Here is a 19697-nt window from a genome sequence, read left to right as displayed (position 1 = left end):
GTGCTTCACTTATATCTTTTGAGCTATATAGTTTTTGCTCTAGTGCTTCACTTATATCTTTTAGAGCATGGCGGTGGTTTTATTTTATAGAAATAATTGATCTCTCATGCTTCAATTATATTATTTTGAGAGTCCGTTAGAACAACATTGAAATTTTCTTTTAGGAATAATATAAAAACTTTCATAGAAGTGCATTGAATACTATGAGAAGTTTGATACTTGATAATTCTTTTGAGATATTGAGATGGTGACATAAGAGTTATGCTAGTTGAGTAGTTGTGAATTTGTGAAATACTTGTGTTGAAGTTTGTGATTCCCGTAGCATTCACGTATGGTGAACTGTTATGTGATGAAGTCGGAGCATGATTTATTTATTGATTTTCTTTCTTATGAGTGGCGGTCGGGGACGGGCGATGGTCTTTTCCTACCAATCTATCCCCCTAGGAGCATGCATGTAATACTTTGTTTCGATAACTAATAGAGTTTTGCAATAAGCATGTGAGTTCTTTATGACTAATGTTGAGTCCATGGATTATGCGCACTCTCACCCTTCCACCATTGCAAGCCTCTCTAGTATCGCGCAACTTTCGCCGGTACCATAAACCCACCATATACCTTCCTGAAAGCAGCCACCATACCTACCTATTATGGCATTTCCATAGCCATGCAACTTTCCACCGTTCTGTTATTATGACACACTTCATCATTATCATATTGCTTGCATGATCATGTAGTTGACATCGTATTTGTGGCAAAGCCACCGTTCATAATTCTTCATACATGTCACTCATGCATCATTGCACATCCCGGTACACCGCCGGAGGCACTCACATAGAGTTATATCTTGTCCTAAGTATTGAGTTGTAATTCTTGAGTTGTAAGTAAATTAAAGTGTGATGATCATCATTATTAGAGCATTGTCCCAGTGAGGAATGGATGATGGAGACTATGATTCCCCCACAAGTCGGGATGAGACTCCGGATAAAAAAAGGAAAAGAAAAAAGAAAACAGGCCAAAAAAAGAAGGCCCAAAGAAAAAATGAGAGAAAAAGAGAGAAGGGACAATGTTACTATCCTTTTTCCACACTTGTGCTTCAAAATAGCACCATGATCTTCATGATAGAGAGTCTCCTATGTTATCACTTTTATATACTAGTGGGAATTTTACATTATAGACCTTGGCGTGTATATTCCAATGATGGGCTTCCTCAAAATTGCCCTAGGCCTTCATGAGCAAGCAAGTTGGATGCACACCCACTTAGTTCTTTTGTTGAGCTTTCATACACTTATAGCTCTAGTGCATCCGTTGCGTGGCAATCCCTACTCACTCACATTGATATCTATTGATGGTCATCTCCATAGCCCGCTGATACGCCTAGTTGATGTGAGACTATCTTCTCCTTTTTGTCTTCTCCGCAACCACCATTCTATTCCACATATATAGTGCTATATCCATGGCTCACGCTCATATATTGCGTGAAGATTGAAAAAGTTTGAGAACATCAAAAGTATGAAACAATTTCTTGGCTTGTCCTTGGGGTTGTGCATGATTTAAATATTTTGTATGGTGAAGATAGAGCATAGCCAGGCTATATGATTTTGTAGGGATAACTTTCTTTGGCCATGTTATTTTGAGAAGTCATGATTGCTTAGTTAGTATACTTGAAGTATTATTATTTCTATGTCAATATTGAACTTTTATCTTGAATCTTTCGGATCTGAACATTCATGCCACAATAAAGAAAAATTACATTGAGAAATATGTTAGAAAGCATTCCATATCAAAAATTCTTTTTTATCATTTACCTACTTGAGGACGAGAAGGAATTAAGCTTGGGGATGCTTGATACGTCTCCAGTGTATTTATAATTTTTGATTGCTCCATGCTATTATATTATCTGTTTTAGATGTTAATGGGCATTATTTTACACTTTTATATCATTTTTGGGACTAACCTATTAACCGGAGGCCCAGCCCAAATTGTTGTTTTTCGCCTATTTTAGTGTTTCGCGGAAAAGGAATATCAAACGAAGTCCAAACGGAATGAAACCTTTGGGAACGTGATTTTCTCAACAAACGTGATCCAGGAGACTTGGAGTGGACGTCAAGAAACAATCGAGGAGGCCACGAGGCAGGGGTCGCGCCTACCTCCCTGGGCGCGCCCTCCACCCTCATGGGCCCCTCGTCGCTCCACCGACCTACTTCTTCCTCCTATATAAGTCCACGTACCCGCAAACATCCAGGAGCACCAAGAAAACCTAATTCCACCGCTGCAACCTTCTGTACCCAAGAGATCCCATCTTTGGGCCTTTTCCGGAGCTTCGCCGGAGGGGGCATTGATCACGGAGGGCCTCTACATCAACTCCATGGCATCTCCGGTGATGGGTGATTAGTTTACTTCACCGGAGGGGGCATTGATCACGGAGGGCCTCTACATCTTCTCTCTCTTTGGATCTCAATACAAAGTTCTCCGTGATTCCCTTGGAGATCTATTCGATGTAATCTTCTTTTGCGGTGTGTTTGTCGAGATCCGATGAATTGTGGGTTTATGATCCAGATTATCTATGAACAATATTTGATTCTTCTCTAAATTCTTTTATGTATGATTGGTTTATCTTTACAAGTCTCTTCGAATTATCTGTTTGGTTTGGCCTACTAGATTGATCTTTCTTGCAATGGGAGAAGTGCTTAGCTTTGGGTTCAATCTTGCGGTGCTCGATCCCAGTGACGGTAGGGGAAATGGCACGTATTGTATTGTTGCCATCAAGGATAAAAAATGGGGTTTATATCATATTGCATGAGTTTATCCCTCTACATCATGTCATCTTGCTTAAGGCATTACTATGTTCTTATGAACTTAATACTCTAGATGCATGCTGGATAGCGGTCGATGTGTGGAGTAATAGTAGTAGATGCAGAATTGTTCCGGTCTACTTGTCACGGATGTGATGCCTATATACATGATCATGCCTAGATATTCTCATAATTATTCGCTTTTCTATCAATTGCTCGACAGTAATTTGTTTACCCACCGTAATACTTATGCTATCTTGAAAGAAGCCACTAGTGAAACCTATGGCCCCCCAAGTCTATTTTCCATCAAACAAGTTTACAATCTATTTTATTTTGCAATCTTTAATTTCAATCTATATCATAAAAATACCAAAAATATTTACCTTATTATTATTATTATCACTATTAGATCTCACTCTTGCTAGTGGCCATGAAGGGATTGACAACCCCTTTATCGCGTTGGTTGTAAGGTTCTTATTTGTTTGTGTAGGTACGAGGTGACTCGCGTGTGGTATCCTACTGGATTGATACCTTGGTTCTCAAAAACCGAGGGAAATTCTTACGCTGCTTTACTGCATCACCCTTTCCTCTTCAAGGGAAAACCAACCCAGTGCTCAAGAGGTAGCAACCTCTAACTAATTTGGTTAACGCCATGTTAGACACATCGGGTCTCTCCAAGGCATGGTGGGGGGAGGCTCTAATGACTGCATGTCATGTCCTAAACTGAGTTCCCACAAAGCATAAGACCATGACTCCATCTGAGCAATGGGAAATAAAAGATTGAAACTCAGCTACCTATGTACTTGGAGTTGTTTGGCAAAAGTCAATATACCAATTCTCAAGAAGCGTGAGCTTGGACCAAAAACCATGGATTGTGTTCTCCTGGGCTATGCCTTTCATAGCATTGGCTATAGAATTTTGATAATAAAATCTGAGATATCCAACATGCATGTTGGTACAATTATGGAGTCGAATGATGCGACTTTATTTGGGGACATATTTCCTATGAAGGATATATCGAGTTCATCAAATCAGGAGATACCTACTCCATCTAGTCAGGAGTGCTGTAATTCCTGAACCCAACATTGCAATGGAACACGTTGAGAATCCTATGGAACTCCTGTAAGGAGTAAGAGACAAAGGACTGCAAAGTCCTTTGGTGATGATTCCATTATGTACCTTGTGGATGACACACCCAGGACTATTTCAGAAGCCTATGCATCTTCTGATGCTGACTACTGGAAGGAAGTTGTCCGCAGCAACATGGATTCCATCTTAGCTGACGGAACCTAGGAAATCACTGATCATCCTTATGGGTGTAAACCTGTAGGATGTAAGTGGGTGCTCAAGAAAAAGCTTAGACCCAATGGTACAATTGAAAAGTACAAGGCACAGCTTGTGGCCAAGGGTTATACCCAGAAAGAAGGTGAAGACTACTTTGATACTTACTCACCTATGGCTAGACTGACCACTATTCTGGTGCTACTATCACTGGCTGCCTCACAAGGTCTCCTTGTTCATTAAATGGACGTTAAGATGGCTTTCCTCAATGGAGAGTTGAACGAGAAAATTCACATGGATCAGCCAGATGGTTTTCTAGTACCTGGTCAGGAAGGAAAGGTGTGCAAGTTACTAAAGTTTTTATATGGCCTTAAACAAGCTCCCATGGAGTGGCATGAGAAGTTTGAAAGAACATTAACTGCTGCAGGCTTTGTTGTAAATGAAGGTGACAAGTGTCTGTATTATCGCCATGTTGGGGGCAAAGGAGTTATTCTTTGTCTGTATGTCGATGACATATTAATCTTTGGAACTAAACTTGATTTAATCAAGGAGGTTAGGGATTTCTTATCTCGTTATTTTGAGATGAAGGATCTAGGAGTAGCTGATGTTATCTTAAACATCAAGCTGTTGAGAGATGAGAATGGTGGGATTACACTACTTCAATCTCACTATGTGGAAAAGGACTTGAGTTTTTTTGTGCATAGCAAGTGCAAGCCTTCTGTTGGAAATATGCCCTAGAGGCAATAATAAAGTGATCATTATCATATTTCCTTGTTCATGATAATCGTTTATTATCCATGCTAGAATTTTATTGACCAGAAACTCAAATACATGTGTGGGTACATAGACAACATATCCCTAGTAAGCCTCTACGGGAGTATCTCGTTGATCAAAGATGGCTATGGTTTCCTAGCCATGGACATGAGTTATCGGGATCACATCATTAGGAGAATGGTGTGATGGACAAGACCTAAACTATAAACGTAGCATATGATTGTGTCAAGTTTATTGCTATTGTTTTCTGCATGTCAAGTATATGTTCCTATGACCATGAGATCATGCAACTCACTGACACCAGAGAAGTACCTTATGTGTACCAAATGTCGCAACGTAACTGGGTGACTATAAAGGTACTCTAAAGGTATCTCCGAGGGTGTTTGTTGAGTTAGCATGGATCAAGACTGGGATTTGTCACTCTGTATGACGGAGAGGTATCTCAGGGCCCACTTGGTAATACAACATCACAATAAGCTGGCAAGCAATGTGACTAATGAGTTAGTCACGGGATCTTGTATTACAGAATGAGTAAAGAGACTTGACGATAACGAGATTGAACTAGGTATGGATATACCGACGATCGAATCTCAGGCAAGTACCATACCGATAGACAAAGGGAACTGCATACTGATGACCCACAAGTATCGGGGATCTATCATAGTCTTTTTATTTTATTCCCTCAAGATCATAGCAAAATCACCAAGCCCTGGACTCAACACTAATCTTTATTATATATCTCATGGACTCTATTACATAGAGGGATCATAAAGCAAAACTCAAAACTAGATCATACCAAAAACTTTATACTACTAGATAAAGATATTACTAAAAGGATAGAACTAAGAAAAACGATAAAGATAGGAGTGTGATGGTGATACGATACCAGGGCACCTCCCCCAAGCTTGGCAGTTGCCAAGGGGAGTGCCCATACCAGATACTCAATTCTTCTTTGTTGGTCAAGAAGATGGTGGTGATGATGGATAGTCGCACATCGAGCGTAGGAGGTCTTCTAACTTGCGGATAATGCCCCTGAGTGTGATGATATGCTCCTTCAGCAAAATATTTTCACATGTGAGATACTTGTTTTGTATACGAGCTAACTCAATCATCTTGAAAGCTTCAATCTCAGTTGGGGTAAGAAGATTGTGATCAAGTTGGAGGATGTCTTCTGTTGCCGGAACTTGGTCCTCCGTGGCCTTCTTGATACCTTCATCCTTGTTGATCTCGATGGGTTCTTCTCTCTTCAGCTCTATCTTCATTAGCCAAGCATAGTTTCCCTCATTGTTGGAGGAGGAGGGAGATGACATGATGCTTGGCTTTGACACGATGGTCAAAGCCTTAGGAAGATTATATAATGAATTTTTACTGACAAAAATACGTAACGTGCAAGAAAACGGAGTCCGGAGAGCACACGAGGTGTCCACGAGGCAGGGGCGCGCGCCCAGGGGGGTAGGGCGCGCCCTCCACCCTCGTGGAGCCCTCTTGTCCTTCCCGGACTGATTCTTATTTTTCTATTTTTCTAAATATTCCAAAACAGAGAAAAATTGCCATTAGAACTGTTTTGGAGTCGATTTACTTACAATACCACATACTTATTCCTTTTCGGAGTCTGAAACATTCCGGAAAGTGTTCCTTATGTATTCCTCCGGGGTTATTGTTTCAATAACATTGGTTTCAAAATTTATAGGATTACCTGAGATATAATGTTTGATTCTTTGACCGTTCACCACCTTCGGATTTGTTCCTTCGAAGTTGTTGATTTTTATGGCACCGGAACGATAGACCTCCTCGATAACGTAAGGACCTTCCCATTTAGAGAGAAGCTTTCCTGCAAAAAACTTAAACGAGAGTTGTATAGCAATACATAATCACCTACATTAAACTCGCGCTTTTGTATTCTTTTGTCATGCCATCTTTTAACTTTTTCTTTAAACAATTTGGCATTCTCATAGGCTTGGGTTCTCCATTCATCAAGTGAGCTAATGTGAAATAACCTCTTCTCATCGGCAAGTTTGAAATCATAATTGAGCTCTTTAATAGCCCAATAAGCCTTATGTTCTATTTCGAGAGGTAAGTGACATGCTTTTCCATAAACCATTTTATACGGAGACATACCCATAGGATTTTTATATGCAGTTCTATAGGCCCATAATGCATCATCAAGTTTCTTGGACCAATTATTTCTAGATCTATTAACAGTCTTTTGCAAAATTAATTTGAGCTATCTGTTACTCAATTCTACTTAACCACTAGACTATGGGTGATAAGGAGATGAAATGCTATGATTAACATCATACTTAGCAAGCATTTTACGAAAAGCACCATGAATAAAATGTGAACCACCATCAGTCATTAAATATCTAGGGACTCCAAACCTCGGAAAAATAACTTCTTTAAGCATCTTAATAGAGGTTTTATGATCAACACTACTAATTGGAATAGCTTTTACCCACTTAGTAACGTAATCAACAGCAACTAAAATATGTGTATACCCATTAGAGGCAGGAAAATGTCCCATATAATCAAAGCCCCAAAAATCAAACAGTTTAATAACAAGTGAATAACTCATAGGAATTTCTTGACGTCTACTAATATTACCAATTCTTTGACATTCATCACAAGATACAACAAACTTACGGGCATCCTTGAAGAGAGTAGGCCAATAAAAACCTGATTGCAATACCTTATGTGCAGTTCTATCTCCAGCGTGGTGTCCTCCATAAGCTTCGGAGTGACACTTGCGTAGGATCTGTTCCTGTTCATGCTCAGATACACAACATCTAATAACACCATCTACTCCTTCTTTATAAAGGTGTGGGTCATCCTAGAAGTAATGTCGTAAATCATAGAAAAACTTTTTCTTTTGCTGGTATGTGAAACTAGGTGGTATAAACTTAGCAACAATGTAATTAGCATAATCAGCATACCATGGAGCAGTGTGAGAAGCATTTATGACATTTAATTGTTCATCAGGAAAGCTATTATCAATAGGTAGTGGGTCATCAAGAACATTTTCCAACCTAGACAAGTTATCTGCAACGGGGTTCTCAGCTCCCTTTCTATCAATAATATGCAAATCAAATTCTTGTAGCAAGAGAACCCATCTAATAAGTCTAGGTTTAGCATCTTTCTTTTCCATAATATATTTAATAGCAGCATGATTCGTGTGAATAGTTACTTTAGAATCAACAATATAAGATATGAACTTATCACAAGCAAATACAACTGCTAAGAATTCTTTTTCGGTTGTAGCATAATTTCTCTGGGCATTGTCTAGAGTTTTACTAGTATATTGAATAACATTTAATTTCTTATCAACTCTTTTCCCTAGAACACCACCCACAGCACAATCACTAGCATCACACATAATTTCAAAAGGTAAATTCCAATCAGGTGGCTAAACAATAGGTGCAGAGATCAATGCTTTCTTAAGTATTTCAAATGCTTCTACACAATCATTATCAAATACGAAAGGTATATCTTTTTGTAATAAATTAGTCAGAGGCCGAGAAATTTTTGAGAAGTCCTTAATGAACCTCCTATAAAAACCGGCATGACCAAGGAAACTTCTTATACCTTTGATGTCCTTGGGACATGACATCTTTTCAATAGCATCAACTTTAGCTTTATCAACTTCAATGCCTCTTTCAGAAATTTTGTGCCCCAAGACAGTACCTTCATTAACCATAAAGTGGCATTTCTCCCAATTCCAGACAAGGTTAGTTTCTTCACATCTCTGCAAAACTCGATCAAGGTTGCTTAAGAAATCATCAAAAGAGGATCCATAAACGGAGAAATCGTCCATGAATACCTCACATATCTTTTCACAAAAATCAGAAAATATAGCCATCATGCATCTTTGAAAGGTAGCAGGTGCATTACATAAACCAAAAGGCATACGTCTATAAGCAAAAGTACCGAAAGGGCAAGTAAAAGTGGTCTTTGATTGATCATCAGCTGACACAGGTATTTGAGAGAAGCCAGAATAACCATCTAGAAAGCAAAAATGTGTATGTTGGGATAATCTTTCTAGCATTTGATCAATGAAAGGTAAGGGGTAATGATATTTTTTAGTAGCCTTATTTAATTTGCGGAAATCAATTACCATCCTATAACCTATAATAATTCTTTACGGAATCAATTCATCTTTATCATTAGGAATGACAATAATACCTCCCTTCTTAGGAACACAATGGATAGGACTTACCCACTGACTATCAGCAACGGGATAAATTATACATGTCTCAAGGAGCTTTAGTATTTCTTTTCTTACCACTTCTTTCATCTTAGGATTCAGCCGCCGTTGGTGATCAATAACCGGTTTGGCATCTTCCTCCAAATTTATTTTGTTTTGACATAGAGTGGGACTAATGCCCTTCAGATCATCAAGAGTATATCCAATAGCAGCACGGTGCTTCTTCAGACTTTTGAATAATTTTTCTTCCTCCTTCTCTGAAAGGTTAGCACTAATAATAACATGATATTTCTTCTTTTCATAAAGATAAGCATATTTAAGAGTATCAAGCAATGGTTTAAGCTCAAACACGGGATCACCCTTGGGTGGAGGAGGATCCCCTAAGATTTCAACAGGCAAGTTGTGTTTCAGAATAGGTCCCTGTTTAAAGAACACATCATCTATTTCCCTTCTTTCATTCATAAACATATCATTTTCATGGTCTAGCAAATATTGTTCTAAAGGATCACTAGGAGGTACGATAATAGAAGCAAGACCACCAATTTCATCTTTACTAGGCAGTTCCTCTTCACGGTGTTGTCTACAAAATTTAGAAAAGTTAAACTCATGAGACATATCACCTAAACCAATAGTAAAAACATCCTTTTTGCAGTCTATCTTAGCATTAACAGTGTTTAAGAAGGGTCTACCAAATATAACGGGACAAAAGCTATCTTGTGGGGATCCAAGAACAAAAAATCAGCAGGATATTTAGTTTTCCCACACAAGACTTCAACATCTCTAACAATCCCAATTGGTGAAATAGTATCTCTATTGGCAAGTTTAATTGTGACATCAATATCTTCTAACTCAGCAGGTGCAATATCATGCATACTTTCTTTGTATAAGTCAATAGGTATTGCACTGGCACTAGCACCAATATCACACAAGCCATGATAACAATGATCTCCTATTTTAACAGAAATAACAGGCATACCTACCACAGGACTATGTTTATCTTTAGCACAAGGTTTAGCAATTCTAGCAGTTTCATCAAAGAAATAAATAACATGCCCATCAATAATATCAGCCAAGAGATCCTTAACAATAGCAATATTAGGTTCAACTTCAACTTGCTCAGGAGGTGTGTAGGTTCTAATATTGCTTTTACGAACCACAATTGAAGCTTTAGCACGATCTTTTATCCTAACAGGAAAAGGTGGTTTCTCAACATAAGCAGTAGGAACAATAGGATCATTATAAGTGATAGTATTTCCTTCAACTTTAATAGGTGCAGATATTTTTACTTCAATGGGAGGATTATATTTAAACCACTTCTCCTTAGGGAGATCAACATGACTAGCAAAAGATTCACAGAAAGAAGATACTATCTCAGAGTCAAGTCCATATTTAGTGCTAAATTTACAGAAAACATCGTACCCATAAAAGATTTAACACAATCAAACTTAGGTGTCATACCTGACTCCTTACCTTCGCTGAGATTCCAATCTTCAGAGTTGCGTTTAATTCTTTCCAATAAATCCCATTTGAATTCAATAGTCTTCATCATAAAGAGCCAGCACAAGAAGTATCGAGCATGGTGCGATTGTTATCAGAAAGCCGAGCATAAATTTTTTGGGTAATCATTTCTCTTGAGAGCTCATGATTGGGGCACGAATATAACATTGATCTAAGCCTCCCCCAAGCTTGAGCGATGCTTTCTCCTTCACGGGGCCAAAAATTATATATATAATTATGATCACGATGAACAAGATGCATAGGATAAACTTCTGATGAAATTCTAATTTCAATCGTTTGTAGTTCCATGATCCCATATCATCACATAGCCTATACCATGTCAATGCATCTCCCTCCAAAGATAAAGGGAGGACCTTCTTCTTCATAAAATAATCGGGCACACGTGCAAGCTTAAATAATCCACAAACTCCATCCACATATATTAGGTGCTCATCAGGATGTAATGTTCCATCTCCTGCAAAAGGATTAGCTAGCAGTTTTTCTATAATACCCGAAGGAATTTCAAAGTAGACATTTCCATTTTCAGTAATTTCAGTAGGTTCAGTAGGTTGAGGAGCAACTCTTTGCTCTACTAGCCGAGGTGAAGATACCCCGAACAAGCCCCTTGATACGACTCCAACGTATCTATAATTTTTGATTGCTCCATGCTCTATTATCTACTATTTTGGACTATATTGGGCTTTATTTTCCACTTTTATATTATTTTTGGGACTAACCTATTAACCGGAGGCCCAACCCAGAATTGTTGTTTTTTTGCCTATTTCAGTGTTTCGGAGAAACAGAATATCAAACGGAGTCCAAACGGATTGAAACCTTCGGGAACGTGATTTTCTCAACAGATAAGATCCAGGAGACTTGGACCCCCCGTCAACAAAGCCACGAGGGTGGGGGGCGCCCCCCCCAGGGCACGCCCCCTGCCTCGTGGGCCCCTCGAAGCTCCACCGACGTACTCCTTCCTCCTATATATACCTACGTACCCCCAAACGATCAGATACGGAGCCAAAAACCTAATTCCACCGCCGCAACTGTCTGTATCCACGAGATCCCATCTTGGGGCCTGTTCCAGAGCTCCGCCAGAAGGGGAATCGATCATGGAGGGCTTCTACATCTTCATCCAAGCCTCTCCGATGAAGTGTGAGTAGGTTACTTCAGACCTACGGGTCCATAATTAGTAGCTAGATGGCTTCTTCTCTCTTTTTGGATCTCAATACAATGTTCTCCCCCTCTCTTGTGGAGATCTATTCGATGTAATCTTCTTTTTGCGGTGTGTTTGTTGAGACCGATGAATTGTGGGTTTATGATCAAGTCCATCTACGAATAATATTTGAATCTGCTCTGAATTCTTTTATGTATGATTTGTTATCTTTGCATGTCTCTTCGAATTATCAGTTTGGTTTGGCCTACTAGATTGGTTGTTCTTGCCATGGGAGAAGTGCTTAGCTTTGGGTTCGATCTTGTGGTGTCCTTTTCCAGTGACAGAAGGGGCAGCAAGGCACGTATTGTATTGTTGCCATCGAGGATAACAAGATGAGGTTTTTATCATACTGCATGAAACTATCCCTCTACATTATGTCATCTTGCTTAAGGCGTTACTCTGGTTTTAACTTAATACTCTAGATGCATGCTGGATAGCGGTCGATGAGTGGAGTAATAGTAGTAGATGCAGGCAGGAGTCGGTCTACTTGTCTCGGACGTGATGCCTATATACATGATCATACCTAGATATTCTCATAACTATGCTCAATTCTGTCAATTGCTCAACAGTAACTTGTTCACCCACCGTAGAATACTTATGCTCTTGAGAGAAGCCACTAGTGAAACCTATGGCCCCCGGGTCTCTTTCTCATCATATCAATCTCCATCACTTTATTATTGCTTTTCTTTTATTTTGCCTTTTACTTTTTACTTTGCATCTCTATATCAAAAATACCAAAAATACACTACAACAATTTTGCTAATACATGACGGATTCAATCCGTCACAGACCTATGCAAAATTATCATGGAAGGGCAGACGTGACGGATTTCAAATCCATCATGTATATCGCGTCATAATTTGATCACTATACACTCCATGACGAATCATCTTAAACTGTCATGGACCATGACGGTTCTTGATTGTCATGGATGGCACTTACTTGACGTGCTCATAACGGCGTTAACTTGCCTGCCATGTCATCATCCAACATGGATCTGACATGGCAGCCCATGTAGTAATCAGCCCATCTGAAATTTTGGCCCACTAAATTTTAGAATTTTAGCTCAATCCAAGATTGGCAGCCCATATTGTAATCAACACAATTAGAATTTAAGCCCATTAATTTCTAGTATGGACCACTACGATCACTTATTTCTTTTGGCACATGAAAATTCAAGAATTTGGCACAAATATATGCTCATGTCAATAAAAGAAAGAAGATTACATAAACACATCTTAAAATACACATGTACAGGAGCAAAAATAGAAGATCCAAAAAAATGTTAATTTTACAAGTATGTCTCAGAGAACACTGTGCCAGCGCCTCCCCCATCAAACAAGGCCCCGCTCTCATCAGGCATTAACCATTAAACATCAACACTAGGTCATCTGGCATTTTCGGCAACTGATCCGAACGTCCATGCCTAAGTCAACAACCATGTCTTGTTGAAAATGCTCCCAAAAACCAGCATCTGCCACATGATGAAAAACATGTCAGGTATAAAATATTATAGCCAGTAGGTTGAACTAGAAGTAACTTGCTACACGTTACCAATTCCATGATGATTGTCTTAACAGAATGTGTCCTATCTGATATGATATTCCACAGGAAACATATCTATATGGCTTACAATTAATCTAGGTGAAAATAGATTCGTAAAATATTACTTGTAATAAAGGATTGGATCAAATAGAAGTCACTTCTTTATGTATATTAAGAACATAATTGTAGAGACTGACTATAGATACAACAAATATTGTCTAGTATCACACTGCAGTATGTTATGACTTATGAATTAACTTGGAAGGGCACAACTATTCAGATCATATCCAAAGAAACAGTCATACAATTGACCATATGAAGCTTTTATTACTACATCCTAGCCTAGCCTAAAAGATGGCAAAAGAGATGACAGCCCGAATACACATTAATCTGAGTGAAAAAAAACATGTTACATACACATGCTGTAACGTTCGTCCGAGCCTGAACAAAATAGTGTCATCTACCAATCTTTGACAAAGAAATTAATGATCTAATGGTTGTCCAATTTAAGAAATTCTTTTGAATGAAGATAGAAAACTCTTTAGTTTTTTCATGTGTTTTATTAAACACCAATTGTTAGACATTACTCTGAGTGAAAACACACACATTACATATACATGCTGTAACATTAGTCCGAGCCTGAACAATATAGTGTCACCTACCAAATCTTTGACAGAAATTAACGATCTAATAGTTGTCCAAAATAACAAATTCTTTTGAATGAAGATAGAAAACTTTTTAGATGATTGATCTATCTGGGATCTGATTTGGAAAGCTAAGGTACCACAAAAAGTCCGGATTTTTGGATGGAGGGTCGCTGCTAATACTCTGGCAACAAAGAGAAACAAGTTTAGAAGGACTATTGAGCTGGATGCCATCTGTAATATTTGCGGCAACGGCGAAGAGGATGAGTACCATGCCATTGTTGCCTGCACAAAGAGTAGAGCACTCAGAACAGCTATGAGGAAAGAATGGTCGCTCCCTGATGAGAGAGCCTTTAGGTACAGTGGGAAGGATTGGCTTCAGCTGTTCCTTGACACTGAACCTGTGGACACACGCGCTAATATTCTGCTCCTTTTGTGGGGATGCTGGCACTTGCGGAGGACTGCATTCGCAATGTGGGCAAAGAATCGATTATGGGATCTGTGCAGTTCTTGCTGAGGTATTCTGAAGAGTTTAAATCAGCAGCAATTGAGTGGTGATCATGAAGCAGGAAAAGGTGTGGGGGCCATTGCGGTGCTGCAGCCCCGCTGCCCCATTACGCAGCACTTGCATTGGACAGGGCCGGCCATGGGATCAATCAAACTAAATTCTGATGCCTCGTACCTGGAGGAAATGGGTGAATCTTCTGCAGGTGCTGTCGCTAGGGACAAAATAGGGTAAGTTGGTGTTTCTATCAGTCAGAATACGTCACCTAGCCGTAGTGTTGAGGAGGCCGAAGCAAAAGCAGCCCTTATTGGGTTGCATGCACTCTCGAGGATCTACAGGGGCCCCGTGGTTTTGGAACTTGACTGCCAAACTCTGATTAAGGAACTGATGACAGGGAACCAGTCCCTCTCCCCCTGCTATGAACTGCTAAGAGACATCAAGCAAGCACAGCAGCGTGGGGAGATTGTGCAATGCCCTTGCTCATGGGCTTGCAGCGTTTGCCAGGAATTCGGAAGACCAACAGAGGATTGTGGACGTACCGAACTGCCTCCGCCCGCTTATGATCTCTGAATTTGTGGCAATTCAGACTTGTATTTTATTGAAATGCTTAGCAATTCGGTAGTTCTAGCGTACTTATAAAGTAGTACTCTTTCTCCCTTTTAAATAAGAAAATACTATTACAGTGACCTACATATATTTTTAAGACAATCAGACCTACATATATGAATGATTTAGCATACATTAGGATCTTTTCTTCATGCACCAGGCTAAACATCAGGTTTGCCCTACTTCTACCTTATCTCACCAGGATAAAGATTGTTGTCAACTCTGAAGCTATTCCTGTAGCATTTAAAGGGCTTTTTCAGCATTATGTCAGAGAAGATTAATTCCAATTTTGCAACTCTCAAGTCTCAACACATGAACTGATCAGAAAAGACAATGAAAAAACGATATGATGTGTGAGTTGCGGCTTCGCTAAGTAGGGCCCTACAACTTGCTGGTATTTGTAACATCAACATAACGACGGACGCGGCTAACTACAATTTTTAAATCCATGCAAGTTAAACATGTCAAAACTTACTTCAAATCCACATACATTATTTTACTTCTAGTATGTATATATCCACAAAATCAAACAGACTAAAAGATGGATACGACACACACACACACACACACACACACACACACACACACATATATATATGATTACTTAGAATGATACATAATCCACATAAACAACTTGAACATTCTGAAAGTGCATGTGGTTTCTTGATATTTATGCGTTTCTTATGAGATCCAAATTTATTGCTATTTTCAGTTAATAATTAGATAGTGTTTCAGTTAATAATTACATTTTCTCTGAGGTACACATCTGTAAAACAAGTCCATTCTGGCAAGATACAAAATCATACCTGAATTTATATCTAACAAGCTGAAGCTTACAAATTAAGTCCCAAAAGATCAGTGTGAAAGCAACATGAAGTACAGTGCATGTTAGAAAAAATAACCATATCATATTATGTGGAATAACATTAGTTTGCTGTGGTTATAATATGCGTAACATTGCAAGAGTCAGATCCGCAAAACAATCAACAACTAATCAAGCTCACGTGTTCATCTCAGCAATTGAATCCACCTCTAAACTGAACAAAAACACAATTTGTATTCAGAATTTCAGATTGCAAGTATCATTAGATTTTGGGGTAAATGGGGGAGAGGTGAGAAGCTCACCACGCTAGGAGCGAAGGACGTAGCCGTCGGTGAGCTCATCCACACACTAGAGGATATGAGGTTGGGGCCAAGAGGGTGCTGGACTTGCTGCTCCACCTAATCCAGCAAAGACAGCCTGTTGGGGACGGCCATGTCGAGGAGGACATCCTGTACACCGCTGGATGGGAGAAGGGGGTACAGGGGCGTGCTTGTGCTGTACTGGCGCTCCTCCTTGGAGGTCGATGACAAGGAGGAGCACCGGTGTTCGCCGCCACTGCCGTCGAGCAGGACAAGGCCGCCATGCCCGCCCTCATCCCGGATCGGCGGCTGCAGGATGCGCCGTGTCCGTGGATCCTGCAGGAGGAGGTCCTCCATGATGCCTTTCTCAAGGTGGACCATCAAGAATCGAGGGCGCGCAGTAGACGACGGAGAAGAGCCGTCAGAGACCGCCGGAGATGCGCTGACAACGAAGCCGGTGCCGGAGGGCCAAGCCCTAGCACGGGCGTGGATTTTGGGCGAGCGGTCGAGGCCGAGAGGGGAAATTTACTGGAGGGGAGGATGGATCCGAGCGAGGCGAGCTCGGTGGTGTGCTCCACGCCGGCGCTTGCCGCCGGAATCGCCCGAATCGGAAGCGGCGGTTGTGGCGGCTAAGGGAACGGAGAAGACAATGGGGGTTAGGGTTAGATGGGTCTGGACTTTGGGTTAAATAGGCTGGCTCAAAGTTTTTGCCACCGCCCGCGTCGGCGACTTAAAATTTTGCACGTCCACGCGCTCTCGAAATTTCTGGCGTGTCCGCTTTTTATTTTCCCTATATCTGTGTATTATATACTATTGACTACATTCAACTGGCATATGGGCCAACCCACAAGCCAGACACGACATATCATTAGGAGTCATCGGTGACGATCTGGATGATGCATAAAAAAACAAATGGCTTGCCCGAGTAAGTTGATTTCTGACGATTTCCATGACAGTCCAGCTTGTCCATCATAAAGGGGCTACCATCTTCAGTGGGCAGTCACATCCTACTGATCCATGACGCTTTTCATGACGGATAGGCTAAAACCGTTATCATCGGTGACAATTTTTGAGAACGTCACCAAAAATCCGTCACGTATTAACAGATTTTTTGTAGTGATATTATTTATCATCTCTATCAGATCTCACTTTCATAAGTGACCGTGAAGGGATTGACAACCCCTAAGCGTGTTGGTTGCGTTCATCTATTGTTTTTGTGTAGGTACAAGGGACTCGAGCGTAGCCTCCTACTGGATTGATACCTTGGTTCTCAAAAAGTGAGGGAAATACTTACGCTACTTTTCTGTATCATCCTCTATTCTTCGGGGAAATCCAACGCAGTGCTCAAGAGGTAGCAAGAAGAATTTCTGGCGCCGTTGCCGGGGAGTCTGCGCAAAAGTCAACATACCAAGTACCCATCACAATCCCTATCTCTCGCATTACATTATTTGCCATTTGCCTCTCGTTTTTCTCTCCCCCACTTCACCCTTTCCATTTTATTCGCCCCCTCTCTCTCTATGCTCCTTCTTTTTCCCTCGCCTTTCTTCCGCTATGTCTGAATCCAAAAGGGTAGGGGGTTCTCTCCGGATTTTTAGTACTTTGGACAACCCTTCTGTTCTCGCTAAGCTCATAAATAAAAATACTATGGAAAAACCTACTGGAGTTATCAGTGAGAATCTTAATAATTTTGATGAAGATGATTCTGGAATTTTTCGTAATTTACTTTATGTATCTTTGTAAGATGCTTGGTATAGACTACTAAGAATAAGGGCTAGTTATGTGCCTCAATATCAAATTGAAGTCTACTTAAAAAGCTTTTATATTGCCCTTCCTTCATCTTTTAAGCATGTCTTAGACTCTATATTTGAGGAAGGTTTTCTTGAAGGGGATGCCGTATACACTAATGAAAAAATGAAAACCATATTTGGTCACCCCATGAATGAGAAAGTTGAATCTACATCTCTTTTGCTCTCTTACCAAAATGAATCTATTAAAGAGATAAAGGCTAGTCTAGATACAAATTTCCGTAACATACTTAATCTTTCTTCTACCATTAATAGCCATGCGCTTTATCCAAATAGAAGGATTAATTCTATAGATAGCAAGTTTGCTCTTTTCTTTCCTAATACCAAAGATGGCAATACCTAGATCTATTCTTGCTTGTTATGCCTAGCTAGGGGCGTTAAACGATAGCGCTTGTTGGGAGGCAACCCAATTTTATTTTTATTCCTTGCTTTTTGCTCCTGTTTAGTAATAAATAATTTATCTAGCCTCTGTTTTGGTTGTGTTTTTTGTGTTTAATTAGTGTTTGTGCCAAGTAGAACCGTTGGGAAGACTTGGGGAAAGTCTTGTTGAACTTGCTGTAAAAAACAGAAACTTTAGCGCTCACGAGAACTGCTGTCATTTTTATTTGGGAAGTGATATTTAGTGAATTATTTTTGCAGATGATTAATAGATGAATTCCTCACGTCCAGAAATTTATTGTAGAATTTTTGGGGTTCCAGATCTTGCGCTAGCTACAGATTACTACAGACTGTTCTGTTTTTGACAGATTCTGTTTTTCGTGTGTTGTTTGCTTCTTTTGATGAATCTATGGCTAGTAAAATAGTTTATAATCCATAGAGAAGTTGTAATACAGTAGGTTTAACACCAATATAAATAAAGAATGCGTTCATTACAGTACCTTGAAGTGATGTTTTATTCTCTTTCACTAACGGAGCTCACGAGATTTTCTACTTTAAGTTTTGTGTTTTGAAATTTTCAAGTTTTGGGTAAAGATTTGATGGATTATGGAACAAAGAGTGGCAAGAGCCTAAGCTTGGGGATGCCCATGGCACCCCCAAGATAATCCATGGACACCAAAAAGTCAAAGCTTGGGGATGCCCCGGAAGGCATCCCCTCTTTCGTCTACTTCCATCGGTAACTTTACTTGGAGCTATATTTTTATTCACCACATGATATGTGTTTTGCTTGGAGCGTCTTTTATGATTTGAATCTTTGCTTGTTAGTCTACCACAATCATCCTTGCTGTACGAACCTTTTGAGAGAGCCATACATAACTTGGAATTTGATAGAATACTCTATGTGCTTCACTTATATCTTTTGAGCTTTATAGTTTTGCTCTAGTGCTTCACTTATATCTTTTAGAGCACGATGGTGGATTTGTTTTATAGAAACTATTGATCTCTCATGCTTCACTTAGATTATTTTGAGAGTCTTTAATAGCATGGAAATTTTCTTAATAATAATATGCTTGGTATTCAAGATTTGTAGAACTTTCTTTTGAGTGCGTTGAATACTAAGAAAAGATTGATGCTTGATAATTGTTCTGAGATATGAAGATGGTGATATTAGAGTCATGCTAGTTGAGTAGTTTTGAAATTGAGAAATACTTGTGTTAAAAGTTTGTGATTCCCGTAGCATGCACGTATGGTGAACCGTTATGTGATGAAGTCGGAGCATGATTTATTTATTGATTGTCTTCCTTATGAGTGGCAGTCGGGGACGAGCGATGGTC

The 19697-nt window shown here is 39.7% G+C and overlaps 1 long non-coding RNA gene across 1 annotated transcript; it reads right to left on the bottom strand.

Moving 5' to 3' along the window:
• Window positions 1-12912: 12912 nt before the first annotated feature.
• On the bottom strand, window positions 12913-16830 carry LOC123106134 (uncharacterized). Its single transcript, XR_006451219.1, has 2 exons — window positions 16184-16830; window positions 12913-13232 (listed from the first exon to the last, which is right to left on the bottom strand). It is a non-coding gene; the product is annotated as an uncharacterized lncRNA (long non-coding RNA).
• Window positions 16831-19697: the final 2867 nt, after the last annotated feature.

This window comes from Triticum aestivum, chromosome 5A (genome assembly GCF_018294505.1).
Source record: "Triticum aestivum cultivar Chinese Spring chromosome 5A, IWGSC CS RefSeq v2.1, whole genome shotgun sequence".
NCBI lineage: Eukaryota > Viridiplantae > Streptophyta > Magnoliopsida > Poales > Poaceae > Triticum > Triticum aestivum.
The sequence above is the reverse complement of the archived record's forward strand: the minus strand, read 5'-3'. Positions and strand labels throughout refer to the sequence as shown.